Source organism: Rhinatrema bivittatum, chromosome 1 (assembly GCF_901001135.1).
Source record: "Rhinatrema bivittatum chromosome 1, aRhiBiv1.1, whole genome shotgun sequence".
NCBI lineage: Eukaryota > Metazoa > Chordata > Amphibia > Gymnophiona > Rhinatrematidae > Rhinatrema > Rhinatrema bivittatum.
In genome coordinates, this window is record NC_042615.1 from 26275679 (window position 1) to 26294511 (window position 18833).

The following is an 18833-nucleotide window of genomic DNA, read 5'->3' on the forward strand; positions in this document are numbered from 1 at the left end:
AGTGAAAAGAATCTCACACGAAGGCCAAAGGCACGGTAAGCATAAATAAGCAGCAAGCCAGTGAGCCTTTAGAATTGAAACAGATTATAAAGCTAAAGCAGTAGCACAACTCACTCAGCTTACAAGCCCAAGCAGCTGAGGCTAGGCCCAGAGAGATGACCCAACCTATATTTTATAGGCAGCCATGGGTTGTCATTGACTACTACCAGGGATGTGGATTCATTGAACATGAAAATGCAAAATGCGACAAATAAGGCTAATTCATTTCATTTTGGGGGCCCTGAACCAAATCGGAGGGTCCCCCAATGAAACGAACCTCATTTGTCTTTGTCCTGCTTTGACCCTCTCTCAGTACTCTGGCGGTTTTCCTTCCACCTTTGCTGCTTTGTTCCCCCTTCATGGTACCTTGGGCTCTTCATGCCACTCCTGCCTTGGGGTGTTAATGCCCCTGTTGTTGCTGCCCTTTGCCTCTCTTTTGGGTGATCTTGTCACTCTTTCTGCTTACTTTGCCCCTTTCCTGGAACCAGGGGCGGATTGGCCTATCGAGGGATCGGGCATCCCCCGGCGGGCCGATTACTCCAGTCACGTGGTCATCCGTGCGCGGCCGTGACAGAGCCGCGCTCGGCAGACCACGTGATGTGTCCTGGGTCGGCCTGGGCGGCGAATACCCGGGCCGGTCCGACATCGTGAATCCGCTGTTGCCTGGAACTCTTGCCATTACTGGTACCATTTTGCCCCTTTCCAGTTCCTTGGACTGTTCATATCTCTTTTGGTACCATTTTTATACAGACTTGGTGCCTTGGCGTGCTCTTCCTGCATCTGATAATGGCTATGCAAACGTATATTTAGTATTAATTGGAAAACCCCAGTTCTGAAGCCCAAAATAGGCTGCATTGCTTCCCCCATTGACTTTAATAAGAAACAAATTAATCAAATGGAATGAATGAATGAAAAAAACAACTTTTGGGGTGTGTGTGAAATGAGCAAAATTAAGTTTGGTGACCTATGAAATGAATGAATGAGCCAAAACATTCATTTTTTCTCTGCACATCCCTAATATTTCATTAACAGAATAAAGATTCTTGGAAAAGCCTGAGAAAAGGTATTTAATGAGTCCAGTAGAAGAGCCACCATGAGCACTTCTTCCTTCCTTATTGACCTGCCTAAAAAGCACCAATTCCACAAAATGCATACCCTCTATTTATTAGACCCAGGAGTCTTCAGAGTTGATTATATTTGCTGCTGCTCTGCCTTCTGCTTTGCCATGTCTTGTTATTTTTCATAGAAGCAATTCCTTGAGAAATTATTCTTATAGGGGAAACTCTGACCAAGACTGAAGGTCTGAAGCAGTTATGGCTCTTTAGATGACAAGAAACATTTAACAGACTCAACATAATGCTCTCTAAGTCAGGAAGTTTTACATTGCATATTTTATGTGCTTTTAAATTTATGTTATGGGTCCTTGAGGAATCTGGTTAATCTAAATCTATCTATAAATTAGTCATAATTCTGTGCAACATTCTTACTATTGTGCGCTCAGCTGTGTTCTCCAATGAAGGTCTCACGTTCACATTCATTTTCTTTTCTTTTATTGTGAAAATATTCCCACCTTATTTTCATCTGCTTAAATGAAAATATTAGTAAAATATTATGAAAGATTTGTAATTACGTATGCTCCTTGAGGCAGCTGAAGATTAAATGCTACAAAATCTGTTATTTAACTCCTCAAAATTTGTTTTGTGCTCACTTAAGGGGAACTGAGTAGTGAAATCTACAATGTTTTCGGTTGAGCGTGCTCAGATAAACCATGGACGGTCACAAAAGGCAATGGCATTAAGGGGACATTTTATAACATAAATATCCATTCAATTCACTTCTTTTAGACAAGGGTACACAAGAAGTACCCTTCCTGTCTACAACTTGTTGCAGCAGCTTCTACAGATATATGCCTTACCCTGTATAGTGTTTAATGAAATGAATGTGTTACTATTATGGTGATTATTGAAAATGTATTTTCCGCACTCTCAATCCTCAGAACTTCAGAGAGATAGCCTTGTTAGTCTATTGTAGCAACAATTTCCTGAGAAGACCTCCAGACAAGGCAAAAGCAGAAGGCCTGATAAGGCCAAAGGACAAAGCAAAACAAGGCTGGAAGGCCCAGAGGCCAGAAAGCAATGCAAGGCAGGCCAGTGCAAAGTAGAGAGCTAGGGAACTCAATGACAAGGCAGTGAACAAAGCTAGAAGTAAGGTAAAATAGGTAGAGCCCTGCTGTGTATTGGATCATGGAGACTATAGCTGGAGCAAGGGTAGCAACAGCTCCTCAGGGACCTCAGGTGTTTGGGAGTGCAAAACAGGCAGGATACACAATAATAGATATTATCTGCTGCTCCATTGTCAGGCCAGCCTAAAAGATGGGTCCTATTATTAAAAAAGCCTTACTTTTGCTCTTATGAAGACATACCTCTATTTCTGAAGGAACTACCTGACCAATATACCAGCGCATCTGTGTGCCTGTTCTATGTGAGATAGCATGTCACAGAGATTTGTCCTGCCATTTCTTTTGGCTTGGCTGTATGTCTTTCCTCTCACTTGCTTTCATGATCGCTTGTTCCAGGACTGAGAATTCTTTCTGAGCAAATTAGGAGTGCTAGATGGGGATGACAGGGTGCTGCTCTGACTCTCACTACTGTCTGACCTAGCTAATGATGGTGTTTCCTTCTGTGCTATATCCCGCCTCTACCTCAACCTCAGGCGTTCTAGTTCCCAGACCTCCTCTGTCAGCATGTTCTTCAAATATTTTAGTTTGTTGGCCATCAGTGCAAGTCTCCTTTTCACACATGGATCACATAATGTTGTGAGCATGTATGAGGGGTTTCTGGTCAGATGTCCTAGTCTCTCTGTCTCCTGCTTTTCCAGGGACACCAAACAGCACAGCACCTCACCTCTCATTCCTTCTTCCTACTGAAAGATCTCCAACCTTTCTAACAGGATGTTTACTATAGGGATGACATCCAAGGTGGCGCTTGTGGCACTCAGCTCCTCTGTGGCATCCTTAAAAGGCTTCAGGATTTTCACCATCTGGCTCATGACTACCCAATCATGATGCTGTAGAGCAGGAGTGGGCAAATGTTTTTGTGCAGGGGCCACATTACAAGTTCAAATAATCAATCAGGGAATAAATAGTTTCCAAATGATACCAATAATCAACTAGTTAATATAGTTTGACATATACTGTCAAGAGTCTCATTGGATCATACATTCAACTTATTTTTTAAAAAATCATCCTTTTTATTTCAATTTAATTAATTCCTTATTAAAACAATATTATATTTCTTATCAATTGTGTATATTTTTAATTTTGGGTTTTTTTTTGGTTTTTTAAATTATTTTGTTCTATAATATATGATGTCCCCCACTAATACCAGTATATAAAAGTCTTTAAATAAATAAAATAAATAATATAATTTTTTTGGTGGAAGGGAAGACCTCAATACTGGCACAGGATCTCTTAAATACAGAGACTTTCAAGCCAGTTATTTCAGTCACCGGTCTTTTCCCCTTCTTTTTTGTTTTTACAAATGTCTGCCCTCAGAAACCACTGAAATTTATTTGGCCGCCGCCAACGTTGTCAATGTTTTGCTTTAACGTTGCATCAGGGCGGACTATTTACTTTTTCTATCTTCCATCTTGATAGTCGGGCTCACACTTGTTAACAGAAAGCCGAAAATGAACAAGTTGTGAGATAAGTGCCTCTTGCTGTTATAAATGTCATGATGAGTAATTCAAAATGAGATAGAATGTTTGAAGTTTCTCCTGTTCTAAGCATTAAGAAATATCAGGCCATCCAGTTAAAATACTGGTTGCAGTCTGATTGCATGAATCTGAAAGTTGATTATATTTGAAACATTATCCATCAATGCAATCAAAGTCTTGATCTTGAAAGCAATTGAAGTGAGAGTAGTGGTCTACTGTTTTAAGTAAACACAAAAAAGAAGGGGAAAAGACCAGAGACTTAAATAACTGGCTTGAAAGTCTCTGTATTTAACAGATCCTGTAGGGTGGGCCCACAAAACAAGATGATAAATGGTCCAGGAAAGCCATGGAAATGGAAAAACAAAACCAGACTGATGCCTTGGAAAGGATTTTATTCAGATATTATGTAACATGCCCGACTCTGGCCAAAGTTTTGCTGTATGGCTGCATCAGGGGCTCTTCAAATTGAGTAACATCTAGAGTGTATGCTCTAGTGTAATATATTCTCCAGAAGTATCCACTGGTTTGAGATATCAGAACGACTTTCAGAACGTATCTTGTTCAGTTATCCTCAAGAAGTCTTGAAGTCCCTTCTGTTTAACCAGATAGTGTTTGTTTTCAAAGGATATCTGGAGTTACAGAAGTCCCATCGCTGTAAAGCACAATCGCATGAAGCACAATACAACGCTCCTAATCGTGGATTTAAAGAACATTTGATTTGGATACAAAGTTCTCCATACTGAAAGGTGCCATAGCAATGAGTATAATCCAGCATCCTCTTTCTTGAACTTCAAGCATTCTTGAGGATAACTGAACAAGATACATTCTGAAAGTCGTTCTGATATCTCAAACCAGTGCTATTACATGATTTAATGCCAGAAATAACTACACCTTTTTTCCTGACATTATGCTGCTGTGCATTATGCTCAAATGGGATTTGCTATAAAAAGTGCAAATCCTGTTGGGGGGGGAGGGAGGGAAAGAGATCCTCTAGGGCGGCATGCACATTAGTCAACTTTTATACCACTGTAAGAGGGACCATTTTGAACTCGGAGTGAGGTTTTGGTGGAGGTCTAGGTTTTGGGAGACATCAGTGAAGATTTGAGTTGATTTGGAGTATTAAAAGGTATAAAAAGATGAGATGTGTACACAATGTTCTCTCAACCAGCTTGATAGCAGCTAGGTAGAGAGTGAATCAAGCTAGGTCAAGAGTACAATGTACAAATCTCATCTTTGTGTAACTTTCATCATTACAAATCATATAAAATCTTCACTGATATCTGCTGTGCTGTTTGTACCTCTGACTGTGCATGTAAAACTGTCCCCCCAAACCTAGGCCACTACAAAAGCCTCACCCCCAGTTACTAGTTGTCCGTCTTACAGTGGTATAAATGGTTAATTTTTATAAGATCCTTATAAAGAGTCTTTCTTTCTTTCTCTCTCAACTTGTGATAAAAGCCTCCCTAGGCACTTTTCTATGCAATGCATTAAAATAGCAGAAGAATGAAAGGGTGGATCGGTTAAAATGGACTTTATTGAAACTTGCCCGACTCTGGCCGAGTTTCGCTCTGCCGAGCTGCCTCAGGGGCTTGTTGAACCAGAAACTTGGCTCTATATACTTTTGCTGATTTTCAAGGATGAAGGAACATGAGTAAACACACCGAATCCCTTCTTGCAGCGTTTGTCAGAGCGGTATGTGACCGGGTGCTAGTTCAACAAAGAATCGCATCAATACTGCTCACACAAGTGACTTATGAATCACAAGTGACAAGTCGGGATTCGGTGTGTTTACTCATGTTCCTTCATCCTTGAAAATCAGCAAAAGTATATAGAGCCAAGTTTCTGGTTCAACAAGCCCCTGAGGCAGCTCGGCAGAGCGAAACTCGGCCAGAGTCGGGCAAGTTTCAATAAAGTCCATTTTAACCGATCCACCCTTTCATTCTTCTGCTGTCCGCTACATTGGATCGGTTACCGGTTTGTTTTCTTGGACCATGCATTAAAATAGCACATATTGTGGTATCTGGAAAACTACCCTCACATCCCTTCATTACTTGGACATCTTCAGCTATTTAAGAACACAGCTGCCAAACTGATATATGATTAAAGAAAGTTTGATCACATTACCCCAGGTCTGAAAAAGTTCATTGGTTTCCTATTTTAATAAGAATTAAGTTCTTGTGCCTTGTTTTCAAGGAACAAGATCTTACTGGTCAACCACAAAAATGTATAGGCCCCATTATTGAAAACAAGGCACAAGATCTTAAACTTAATTCTTATTAAAAAAAAAAAAAAGGAAACCAATGAACTTTTTCAAACCTGGGGTAATGTGATCAAACTTTCTTTAATCATATATCAATTTGGCAGCTGTGTTCTTAAATAGCTGAAGATGTCCAAGTAAAGTAAGTGACAAATCCTGATATAGAATATTGCAATAGTTAATTCTTGTTAAAAGAAGAATATGCACTAGAGTAAGAAAAGGTTTCATCTGACAAATAGTTTGCAGATAATTAATTGAAGGCCAGTTTTCAAAATTTGAGTACTGAAAATAAGATTGGAGTCAATCTTTACACCAAGTATTGAAATTGACCTTGCTTTCCTAGAAATCCATAGAGCTTCTGATTTGTCTGGATTGACCTTAAGATTCAGGTACTTTATCCAAAGGCTATATAGCATCAAGACAAGAGTTGAAACCATCCAGTTCTTCCTCAGAACTGCATTGAATGTAAGCAATTACCCACATATCATCAGCAAAAAAATGCCAATGCTCTTACTCTGATCAATAGTATCTAAGAGAGATAGACTGATAGTAAAAAGTAGAAGAGATGACTCTGAAGTACTTCTTAAATTTGTATAATTTTATTTATTATTGTGACTGTATATCTTCATTAGAAGTCTGTGACTGAACTATACATCTTATTTGAAGAATTTCTGCTCTTATTGTTACCATTACTCTGCACGGTATATAAAAGGTATAAAAGTTATAAATAAAGAGATTTTAAAAAAAGTAGAGGAGATAAAATAGCACCCTTAAGTAAATCACATTTGAGATCTTTGCTATCTTCTCAGCAGCAACTTCCTAAATTTCCACCACCTTCTGAAATTAGGTTTCAGTCTACTCATCATTCATCATTTTCCTAACAAGCGCCTTTATCATGGAATATGTTCCTAATTCTTTTTTCATTTTGAACAGAATTACAGCAAGTGAGGAAAGAAATTAAAACTTGGCTATTTAAACAGGCATTTAACATTAATTGATTTTATTTATGAGTAGATTTTTTTTAGTTTGAATCCAACTGTGTTATAATTGGAGTTGTTATTACATTTTTTAGATTTACTTGATTGTTTTAGATTGTTTTATATTGTTATATATTTTTGTACCTTTTATTGTTGAGTAATAACTTTTTTTATTGTAAACTGCTTTGATTTGTTTTTAAAACTGGTATAATAAGAGCAATAAAGTAAACAAAACTAAACTCAATTAAAAGTTTATATTGCTGCAATAACTCCAGGAAAACTTCTTTATCAGTGTGATTAAGGGTTTTCCTCCAGCACCTCTCAGTCTGTTTTATCTTGGTTTTAAATGTAGCCATACCAGCACGGAGTCATGGGTGACTAATACGTTTCTGAGAACTATGCTGGGTAAATCATGTCCAGTAGTAAAGCGATAGAGATATTTAATCCCCAAGTTCCTTTTCTTGATGGTGACTCCTAATATAGAATTGTATACCTGTAGTTGGAATTATTTTTCCCTATGTGCATCACTTTGCAAACTTTTTACATTAAATGTCATCTGATTCAGATGCCCAAAGCTTCTAGTCTTGAAAAGTCCTGCAGTTCTTTACAATTTGCTGCTGTTTTAAACCCTTTAAATAATTTTGTATCATCTGAAAATGTTATCTCACTCATTCCATTCTCCAGATGGAGATGTTAAATACCCACAGGTTCCAGTTTAGATCCCTGTGGTACTATTAATAAGATTTCTTCATTTGGAAAATTGGCCAGCATTTAGTCCAATGCTCCAGTTTAATCAATTACCAATCCAAAATACAACTTTGCCTATTAATTCATGACTTTTTAAATTTCTTGAAGAGTTTCTCACTGGGGACTTTATCAAAAAGTTATTTGCATGTCCAACATTTTTGTTCCATTTTGTTTCTATTCTTCTGGTGAGGATTTGCATTTTGGTCAATTTTGCTTTCATTTTTGGTTGTTGCTTTCATTTTCTCATTTTTAGAACATAAGAACATAAGAACATGTCATACTGGGTCAGACCAAGGGTCCATCAAGCCCAGCATCCTGTTTCCAACATTGGCCAATCCAGGCCATAAGAACCTGGCAATTTGTGGCAATTTGTTCCCACAGTTTAGTAGTTTGAATACATATCAGTAGTTGTATGGATAGCGGTTCATTTCCAAAAAGGATTTACAAGGGTAAATGCAAATTAACTGTGTAACTAGTAATTTGAAAATGGCTACAGTATAAATCATTAAGTTGTCTATAGGTTTCAGCTGTGTTAAGAGCACTTAAGGCTGGTAAATGAGTTTTGAAAATTGCTATGATAGTATATTACATTTTCACATATCCAGTTATTAGCGATGGGCATTCATGGGAAACGAAAGAGGAAATTTCATCACATTTCTATTTCATTTTGGATTGTTTTCAAAATGGAATGAGCTAAATGCTAACAAAATGTTGTAGGAATCTTGTTTCGTTTTGAAAATATATATAATTAAAAAGTCAGCAGTTGATCCTAGGAAGCCTAGAGAGTAAGCGGAGACCCAAGGTAGGGGCACTGGCCTACACTCAAGCATAGAAACACGAAACGATCGGTATAAAGCAGCCTTTATTGGAATGAGCCCGACTCTGGCCAAGTTTCGCTCCCACAGGAGCTGCCTCAGGGGCTATTATGGGCAAGAAATATAATTTTATTATGTGTATCATAATTTACATTTTAAAATTATATTTCTTGCCCTTAATAGCCCCTGAGGCAGCTCCTGTGGGAGCGAAACTTGGCCAGAGTCGGGCTCATTCCAAGAAAGGCTGCTTTATACCGATCGTTTCGGGTTTCTTCGCTTATCAGCAATTTGGATCGGCTTCCGATTTGTTTTCTGGGTCCTGCATGACACTGCGTATCAGCCAAAGTCTAGGTCAGAAGCTTGGACCTTGTCTAGGCATAGGCTACAGTTCGAAGGGGGCATGGCCTACACCCGAGCATAATGCCAGGGTCTCAGCCTAGGCCCAGGCCCAATGCTAAAGTCTAGGCCAAGATCCAAGCAGAGCCAAAGACCCAGACAATTTCCTGATGACCTCCTGCCATGCTTATCAAATCTGATGCCATATCCTGGCCCGGTCCTGATATGGGACCCAGGGCTGATGGCTGAACCTTGGCCTAGGCCAGGACATGGATCCAGGTCTGATGCTGTGGCCCAGCTAGGAGGCCGGGTCCCAACTTCAGGTCCCAATGTGAGGCCTCATTCCAGACTCAGGCCCAATGTTGGGACCCAGCCCAGAGGCCAGGTCCAGATGCAAGATCCTTGGACCAGATCAAGGCCCATTGCTGGGGCCAGCTCCAAGGCTGAGGTCTAATACCTAGGCCTCAGATAAAGCCAGGGCCTGGGACTAGGCACGATGCATCAGCCAGGCCTGAAAGCCCGACCCCACGGACTGGCCTGAAGGCCAGGTCCCAATTCCCGGGCCTCAGCCCTAAGCCAGGCTCGACACCGGGCCCATCCACGATGCTGAGTCCCGATGCTTGGGACTTTGCCCAGGGTCAGACCCAGGCCTGGTGCCCAGGCCTTGAACCTCCTCTTCTATGTATTTTATTTTGTCTCTTTTTTGCCAACTGATGCCATCCACTGGGGTCATTGTGCCAGAGTTAACTTTGATGCATCTTTCCCAGCAGAGGGTGCCATTTTTATGTATGGCAGCTAATTCAACTGCTGGTCACTAAAATGGCGCCCTCGGCTGGGAAGAGTGCACTGGAATTAATTAACTCCAGTTCAACAATCCCAGTAGACAGCATCAGTTGGCAAAGAAGAGCCACAAAAAGAAGATGATAAAGAGGGAGAGGAAGTCCAAAGCCTGGACACCTAGGCTAAGGACGCAGTGACCTACCTTGGCCCAGGCATCAGGACCCAGCTTAGAACTGCGTCCAAGTGTCAGGCTGGGCTGGGGCACTGGTGTCAGCATCCAGCCTTCAGGCCTGGCCCAGTGGAGGATCTGGTCTGGGCGCTGGCCTAGGATCGAGATCCAGTCCTGACAACTAGGGCCAGGCTAAAGCCTCAGCCTTGCTTAGGCTTAGGCCATGGTAGGTCACCACATCCTCAGCCTAGGCCCACATAATGCCCCAGCTTGGGTCAGGGCCTAGGCCTTGTCTTTGGATCCTCTCTCCCAGACCGGGTATGTGGGGGCCAGGGAGCATCCTGGCCCCAGCATTTTTCTGGGCGGAAGGGATGGGCGGGGCGTACAGGAGGCCACATTTCTTGATTTTCTGTTTTTCTTGGGGGGGGGGGGGGCTTTCAATGTTTATTTTCTTTTTTCTAAAACTAAAGAAACAAAATAAACATTGCACAAAAAAAATTTGTGGGGAATAAACAAAAATGAAATGAAAAATGAATTGAAATTTTTCCCCTTCCCACCCTTACCAATTATAAGGTACATTTTTAAACCCACATTCTGATATCCATGTGTGCACGGTTCCTGGCGCGCACAATTGGACGTGCCGATTTTATAACATGTTCGTGTCGATGCATGCGTGTTATAAAACTCGCTACCCACGCACACATGCGCCCGATTTTCTACCGGCGCATGCAAGTGCACATGAATGCCAACTCGAGCGTGTATGGGGGAGAATTTTTCACGCTGCACACGGTGAACGTCTAGGCCTTTCCCCAGTTTCCTCCCAGTCCACTCCAATAAAGGAGCGAACTAGGAGGGGAGTTCTTAACCCCCCTTGCTAACCTGCCTCCCTTTTCCCCTATCCTCCCCGACCCCTAAAACCCCTCTAACTAGGTTTTTTTTTTGTTTCTATACTTACCCCACTCTGCAGTGCAGCGGCAGGATGCGAGTGCCGGTCTAATCCCACTCACACCCTGCCCCCACCCCAGCCCACCTCTTTTAGTTATCTAGTTCTTTGGCATGTACTGACAGAATTCGCATTTATTTTGGTAGTTTATGATATACAGTGATAAAAATATTAGGGTAATCCTCACAGATTTTGTCCAGTTTCCACTTATGATGCCAATATGTATATAATATACATTAAATTTGCAGCATTACATAATATTTAAAGTGCTCTTACTGTATAATCCATAAAGAACAAAAAGCACACTAATGATACAAACTTAGCAAGTTTCCACAAGTATATTATTTAGACCACTTCCCGGCGCACACACATGGATGCAACGATTTTATAACATGCGCGCGCATGTTATAAAATCCGATGGCCGCACGCACATGCGCGCTGGATTTTATAATCCGTGCATGTATGTGCGGGCAGCACGCGCAAGGGGGGGGGGGATGGAGAATTAATGCAACCTCTGTGCGCCGACAAATTTGGGCCTTCCCCGGTTCCCGCCCAGTCCTCTCCAATTAAGGAGCGGACTGGGAGGGAACTTCCCTGCCCTCCTACCTAAACTCCCTCCCTCTTCCCCTCTCCTCCTCATGCTCTAAACCCTACCTACTTTTTTTTTTTTTTTTGGTTTGTTTCAGAACTTACTTCAGGTCCCCAGGCTGAAGTAAGCTGTGCAGGCCAGCCGGCTGCTGGTGCGAAATTCTTTGGGACAGTGATGCATGGCGCTGTCCTGGCCTGCCCCTTCCCACCCCTTCTCACCCAGACCCCACCCTTTTGAAGAGGCCCGGCAGTTGTGCGTGTACCTGGGTGTGCGCGAGTGGCCAGGCTAATTGAAAATTCACCCGGCAGACGCAAGGCCCAGCCACACGCGTGGGCCTCTGAAAATCTACCCGAATATTTTTAAATAGCTGCATTACCTGCAGTTTCACAGATTTTAATCATTGCAGGCAAAAAAAAAAACAAAGTAAAGATAGTGAGTGTACCATGCTCAAACATGCAGTGGTGCACTTGGATATCTCAATCGTAATAAACATTATCAAACATCTTTTGAAAAAAAAAAAAAAGAGGATGAAAGCATCAAAACAATTTGCAAAAAAATACAGCAATGTAGTAATGACAAAAAGGCAGGTCATATATATGTGACTACTCAAATACTGAATGCTGGTTCTCTTCTTGGAGGATCCGGGTTTCTAGTTGCAGTAGATATCACGTAATGTCCCTCAAACTGAATTGAAACTGAAATGGAGCCTCCTTGTTGATAAAACAAGAACAACAACAACAAAAAATTACCGTTCGGCACAATTGTGACCTTGTTTTGTCTCATCCCTGTCCCTTATATTATGCAACCAGAAATGCAAAAATCCTATTGGTTAAAACAACTGTCATTTAACATGACCAGAACTGAATCTCAGCTCTTTTGGTAGCTATGTTGGAAAGCTAACTGCCCCAGGAAAGCAAAAAGAACTCGAATGAAAAAAGGGACCCATGTTTTCTCCAAAGATCATGCAATACCACTTCATTGGTTTATTCTTGCATTTTTTTGCAACAGAAGATATTGAAACCAATAAAATGGTCATTTTATTTAAAATAGTTCCTATCTGCTCAGTATACAATCATCTTTTCTCTTTCTTACATTCTTTGATTATTCTTTGTTATATATTGTAGCCTAGCCACAAAAATCCTGGGCATTGTAAAGCAAGTAGCAGTTCACTTCAAAATAGTTTTATCATCAACAAAACTGAAATTATAGAGCCATTTTCTTCAAGGATTTGTCCCATAAATATGGCATGAGAGAAAACCTTAGACAGTAACTTTTAAACGGGTGCACAAGTACATGCGTTTGCCATCTTGCGCCCATGGATGCAGCTATTTTACAACACACACGGGTATGTGCATGCAGGTTGTAAAATCGGCTGACCGCGCACACGTGCCCACCATTTTAAATGGGCGCGCACCTATGCGCACAAATGACGCTTCTACGTGTAAGTGGGTGATTTTAAAAACCACGCACGCCGACTCAATTGCTTATTGTCCCAGTTCATTCCCATTTCACCCAAGTAATGGATAGGACTTCATAACCCCCCTAGTCAAATGGCCTCCCTTCTCACCTGTTAGCTCCAACCCTGAAAACCCAATGATCTTTGTTTGCTTTTTTTGTTTTGTGACTTACACACCATCCATAGCAGAAGTAAAGTTATGTGGCTGGGGACTCTGGAGCACACTTGTGTGCATAAGTATTTAGCTTCGATCTGAAATCCAAGAACGCCCATGGCCCGCCCACACTTTTTTGGAAAAATATTTTGTACTTGCAGCGGGAGATGCACGCATAACAGGGCGGCTTTTAAAATATGCTCAGCGTGCGTCGGCCCGACATATTCACATATCTCCCAGTTTTGACGGGAGTCAGGCTTCTAAAATTCACCTTTTAGTGAATGAGTCCCTTAGTGTAGCCCATTTCCTCATGAACTGTATTAAAATGCATTTGAGTGTATTTGCTTTACCTTTCATTTTTATTTTTATTTTTATTTTTTTGCATTTGGTTTAAATTTGTTCATTTAAAATTATAAATAGAAGATTGTAATCAGAATTAAAGTGCACATATTGTTACACAAAGAGGAGAAAATCTTTGCAAATAACATTGCTCGATTTTAAATTTAGCACTAACAGTCTTGGTTCAAAGTTATACTTTGGCAGACTTTCCAACACTGAAGGCCTGAAACATCCAGCTTGTACCACACTGCAGATGTTTAATTACCGGTAATCCATTCATTGACACAGTAGGTTTTGAGGAGAATGATCTTCCAATTCAAGTTTAACAACTCCTACTGAGGCTTAATAGAAGCTACTTTTCCACATGGTGATGTTCTTATAAACACCGTCTGAATCCACTCTGATAAGATATCTTATCCACTCTTCTTTTTCTCAGTGTCGGGATTTTTGATTGGTACAACTGTAGATCTAATGAACAACTATCTAAGCAGGCTAACCTGGCAACCTCACTACATTACTGAATGAGTATAGGATAGAAAAAGGGTGAAGCTGTGGTTCCCCCAGTACATAAAAATATGACATGTACGTTTCATTCAGCTCCTTCACAGTCCCTTCTTCTTGTGTATGTTATTTTTGTTTACTGGTTCTTTAATGATGTCTGAGAATTGGCCTACCGAGCTTTCTACCTCATGTCATATTTCTCCAGTCCTTCATCCTTCAAAAATGGGATGATATCCTGTTCTAGCCATGCCTTCTTCACAGCACTAAATCCACTGCTGACAGCAAGGAATTTAAATACTTTGAAAAGATGGATATTCAGTAAGTTCCTGGGAGCAGACTCATATATCTTACAACCTCAGAGGCATCCAGGATCCAATGCAAAAGGGGAACAGATGTGCACCTATGGCTTATGACAATTTTATTTATAGCAAAGACATGTGATTGATTCTGTTCCCTTATACCTTTGATTCAGCTACCGTCCCTGACAAAACTTAAAGTCCTTTTACCTGTTTACAGTGTTTTCAGTTGCTACTCTGACTCAGTCTTTACCCAGTATTTAAGATGTAGACAAGGAGAAGCAGAGGTGGACTTAGAATTTCTTGGATCTTAGGGCAATTTTTGGAACTGGTCCTCCAAAGCTCCCGTCGACTCTCTCTCATCCATATTCTCACAGAGTCCGTCTCTGTTCTGGGCCCTCGGGGGTACAGAAGTACTAGTCAATAATATAAATAAAAACAAGCACACATATAACATATTCTTGGGAATAATTCTAAATCAGATACTTGTCACTGCAATACAGTCTTCATTTCTCTTCTACGGATGCTTTTTTTCTTTTTTTTTCAACATTTTAAATCTTCATTCCAATTTTCCATTATAATCTTAGTACCTCAAGATGTCTTTTGTTTCTTGCTGTACTCAGACGTTATGACCTTTGATTTTTCTTGTCATTCTTGATTTTTTTTACATTGATCTTAGTCTTCAACCTTTTGCAGTATTATCATCTGCATCTTTCCAGCTTTTATCCTGTCCTACATCTCCCAGAAATTATTAGCTCATCATTCTTTATATTTTTTGTTGTTGTTAAAACATCATATCAAGTTCCAGGTTAACTCTTGTACTACAGTTTGAGTCATGTATAGTTCTGGGGAAACAAGAATAGAGAAATAACATTATAAACAAGTTATAGCATGCAAAAACGTCAGGCAAAACAAGATTTGTATACTGTGCAGCATTTAGCAATGTTCACAGGTCAGGGCAAGGAATATCTGTTCTATCTTCATATATCCCATCCATATCTGAAGACATTTAGCAGTAGAGCACATTGCCCTCTAGGAAAGTTTGGCAAGGTCAAAGGAAGACCGACCTTCTTTGATGTATACAGAGCCAAAGAAACAAATACAAGAAGTAGTCAGTACTCTGCAAATTTGTTGGATAGTGATGTTTTTCCTAGAAGAATATCCAAATGCTACAAATTAATGTACAGAAGAACAGAGTTAGAGTTTGCCCTTTTATGACAAAAATTGAAAAATGGTGAAAGAATGAAGAGGAAACCAGAAGGTTGGGCTGGGAAGGGGAGGACAGAAAATGAAGTGGTAAAACTATGGATGAAGGAGTTTTAAGAAGCACAATGGCACATCAGTGGCCATTCTGGTTAATGACTGGTTCTCTCACTGCATCCTTTCTTGGCCTTTCCCTTTGAACTACCTCTCAAGATCAAGTGGGAGAAAGATTGCACACTGGGTAAGGATGTTGTCCTTCTCTCACCAAAGACCCAGGAAAATGTTGTTTTCATCTCCTCTTCCTGCAGTGGCTATGTGAGTGGGGTATGGCTCCTTGGAACCTCTGCAGCTCTTGTGTTGGGAGTGCATAAGGTGGAGAATTTGGAAGAGACAGTGCCTGTGTAGAAGAGATGGGTCGACTTGGAAGTGCAAGAAGCGACTGGAATGTAAGAGGGATTTCCTTCTTCAACCACACCACACTGAAGTTTAGAGTAGCCTCGAAAAGTATCACTCCACACCTACCTGGGTATTCAGCTTAGACATTAATGTGATTTAGAAAAAAACCCGTTGTATTTAACATTCATCATTAAGGGGCCGTTTCTAAATAATTTGGAAGGGTGAGCACTTCCAGTGAAGATTACCTATCCTCCTCTGTAGGTAAAAGTAGCCACTCTGATTACATTGTGAAAAGTTTTGGCCTGTCAAAGAGTCATGGAGGAGGGAGATCAGCGGAAGGAAAGTATGCATGGGGCTTCTTTTATGTGGGTACATTTGCACATTGTTAAATCTAGAAATCCCCACACATACGGCCTGTTTTTAAACGGCTGGGGCACGTAAAAAACAGGTGTTATGTGCGTGGCCGGGTCTTGTGCATGCCGCGGCAGATTTTCAAAGCCCTATGCGTGTAAATCAAAAGGCATGGTGGCGCGCATAAAGCCCCGGGACATGTGTAAGTCCTGGGGTTTGAAAAAATGGGCGGTGCAGGGGCGGGGCACCTCTGGCAGGCGTAACTTGCGAAATAAAGTTATGGAGGGAGCTATTTTCAGGCTGGGGGGTGGGACAGGTAGGGGAAGGGAGGGGAAGGTGGGTGGAAAGTAAAGTTTCCTCTGAGGCCGCTCCGATTTCAGAGGGGCCTCAGAGGGAATGGGAAAGCCAGCTGGTCTCCCCAAGGGCTTGGTGCATGCATGATGCACTAGTGTGCACCCCCTTGCACTTGCAGACCCCGTATTTTATAACATGCATGCGGCGGTGCGCACATGTTATAAAATCGGGCCTACATTTGTGCGCACCACGCAAGTACATTTTAAAATCTGCCCTGCTGCATGCATTTTAAAAGGGGCCCAGCTGTGCGCATAACCCTTGTTACGTGCACAAAAGCTGAGCTGATGAAAAGGGGTGGTCCAGGGGTGAGGAGGCGCGGGGCTGCTGGAGGTGCCGATACAGTGCCCATTTGACGCTATGCCGAGGAAGCGTGCGCCAGCAGTCAGCCAGCACACACAAGTTGCTTCTGTTCCGGATGAGGAGCAACTTAAAAAAACAAAAGAAACCCCCAAAGGTACATAACATTTAGGGGGTGGGGAGGAGAGAGGAATTGAAAGGGAGATTAGGGTAGGTGGTAGGTGGTAGGTAACGGGGGAAGGCCGCGATGTGTCGCTGCATGAAACTTGCAAATTTCTACCCCCTTGTGTGCTCCGCCACGGATTTTATAACGTGGGAGCCAGTGCGCGCATGTTATTTATTTATTTATTTTATTTATTAACTGATTTTGTATACCATCATTTGGTTCGGCCATCACAACGGTTTACAAGATGATAAAAGAGATAGACAGTATACAACATATAAGAACATGAATATAATACTGATAAAAATAATAATAAGACAGAAAAGAACAAATAATGTGCCAGACTGCACCCCCGTTCCCTGGACAGACCATTCGATGATATCAGCCACCCTCATGACTCAAGGAAACCCTAAGCCCCTTCAGCCCCACTCTACCATCCACTTCAGGAAACCACGTCCATCAGATACGCTCAGTGAATACCTATCCAAAGAACTCCCCAGCCTGGATACCACCAACCCCAACACAGCCCTTCTATCTTGGCACAATATCACAGAGTCAATAGCAAATAAATTATGCCCCAAAGCAGTGAAAATAATCAACTCGACTCAAAAAAGGAAACAACCCTGGTTCTCCCCAGAACTTAAGCAGATGAAGCAAGACCTCAGACATAAGGAAGGCAAATGGCTTAAGGCCCCCAACACCACAACATTGTCCGACTGTAAAATGCACCCTACATCTCTACAAGAACTCCATCTTATGGACAAAAAGAGACTTCTATGCCAGCAGAATTCACGATCTACAATTTGATGCCAGGGCCCTGTTCTCCTATGTTTCCCAACTCACAAAATCCTCCACCCCTGCTATACCAGATGACCAGGCTCAATCCAAAGCAAATGAACTAGCACTCTTCATTCAGAAAATAATTGCAGACACACTAGCACGCCTCTCCATCAACTCAACCCCCTCCTTCCTAAACTCCAACACCCCACCTCACTCTGGAGCCAACCTCGACTCCTTTGAACCCACAACCCCCCTGGAGATCGAGTCCACACTCAAGAGGCTAAAACCATCCAGCCACCCATCAGACCACTTTCCAACAAAACTTTTTCTTCTCATCCCGAACTCTATCTCTAGACATTTGGCCAACATCATAAACTGCTCCCTTTCCCAAGGAATCTACCCTGACAGTCTAAAAACTGCTTCCCTCAAACCCCTTCTGAAGAAACCCAAACTGGACATAAGAGAACCCTCCAATTTCCACCCTATCTCTAACCTCCCTTTTCTGGCTAAAATCACGGAGAAATTGGTAAATACACAATTCTCAGATTACCTGGAGGAACACAAAATCCTCTATCTATCCCAATACGGCTTCCGTAAATCATTTAGCACGGAAACCCTCCTTATTTCCCTCTCAGACCACATCCTCATGGGCCTAGACAAAGGGATCTCTTTCCTCCTAGTCTTTCTAGACATCTCTGCCACCTTTGACACCATGAACCATGCCATCCTACTAAATCAACTTTCAGACATCGGATTATCAGGATCGACCCACAGATGGTTCAATTACTTCCTCAGCAACAGAAGCTTCAAAGTAAAAATTAATAATAAAGAATCTCCAGACATCAAATCAACTTTAGGCGTACCCCAAGGCTCCTCCCTGTCACCTACCCTCTTCAATATATACCTCCTGCAACCTCTGTCAGTTGTTCACAGATCTAAAACTAATACACTGCCGCTACGCAGATGACGTACAGATTCTGATCCCCATAATAGAATCCCTCCCTAAAACACTCACCTACTGGGAAATCTGCCTCCAATCTATTAACCGCCTCCTCACCAGCCTGAACCTGGTTCTCAATGCTGCCAAGACTGAACTCCTTCTCATCTCCTCCGACCACATGGTCCTAAACTATCCATCACCGCCCAACACCCAGATCACGCAAGTAAGAGACTTAGG

General features: G+C 41.7%; 1 long non-coding RNA gene across 2 annotated transcripts in view; it reads right to left on the reverse strand.

The window, feature by feature from the left end:
* Window positions 1–13074: 13074 nt before the first annotated feature.
* The window catches only part of LOC115086456, a 212651-nt gene continuing 206892 nt past the window's right edge, over window positions 13075–18833 (reverse strand). For both annotated transcript variants that reach the window (XR_003855304.1, XR_003855300.1), the window contains exon 5: window positions 13075–14957. This is a non-coding gene — a long non-coding RNA (uncharacterized LOC115086456). The remainder of the gene's footprint in view (window positions 14958–18833) is intronic.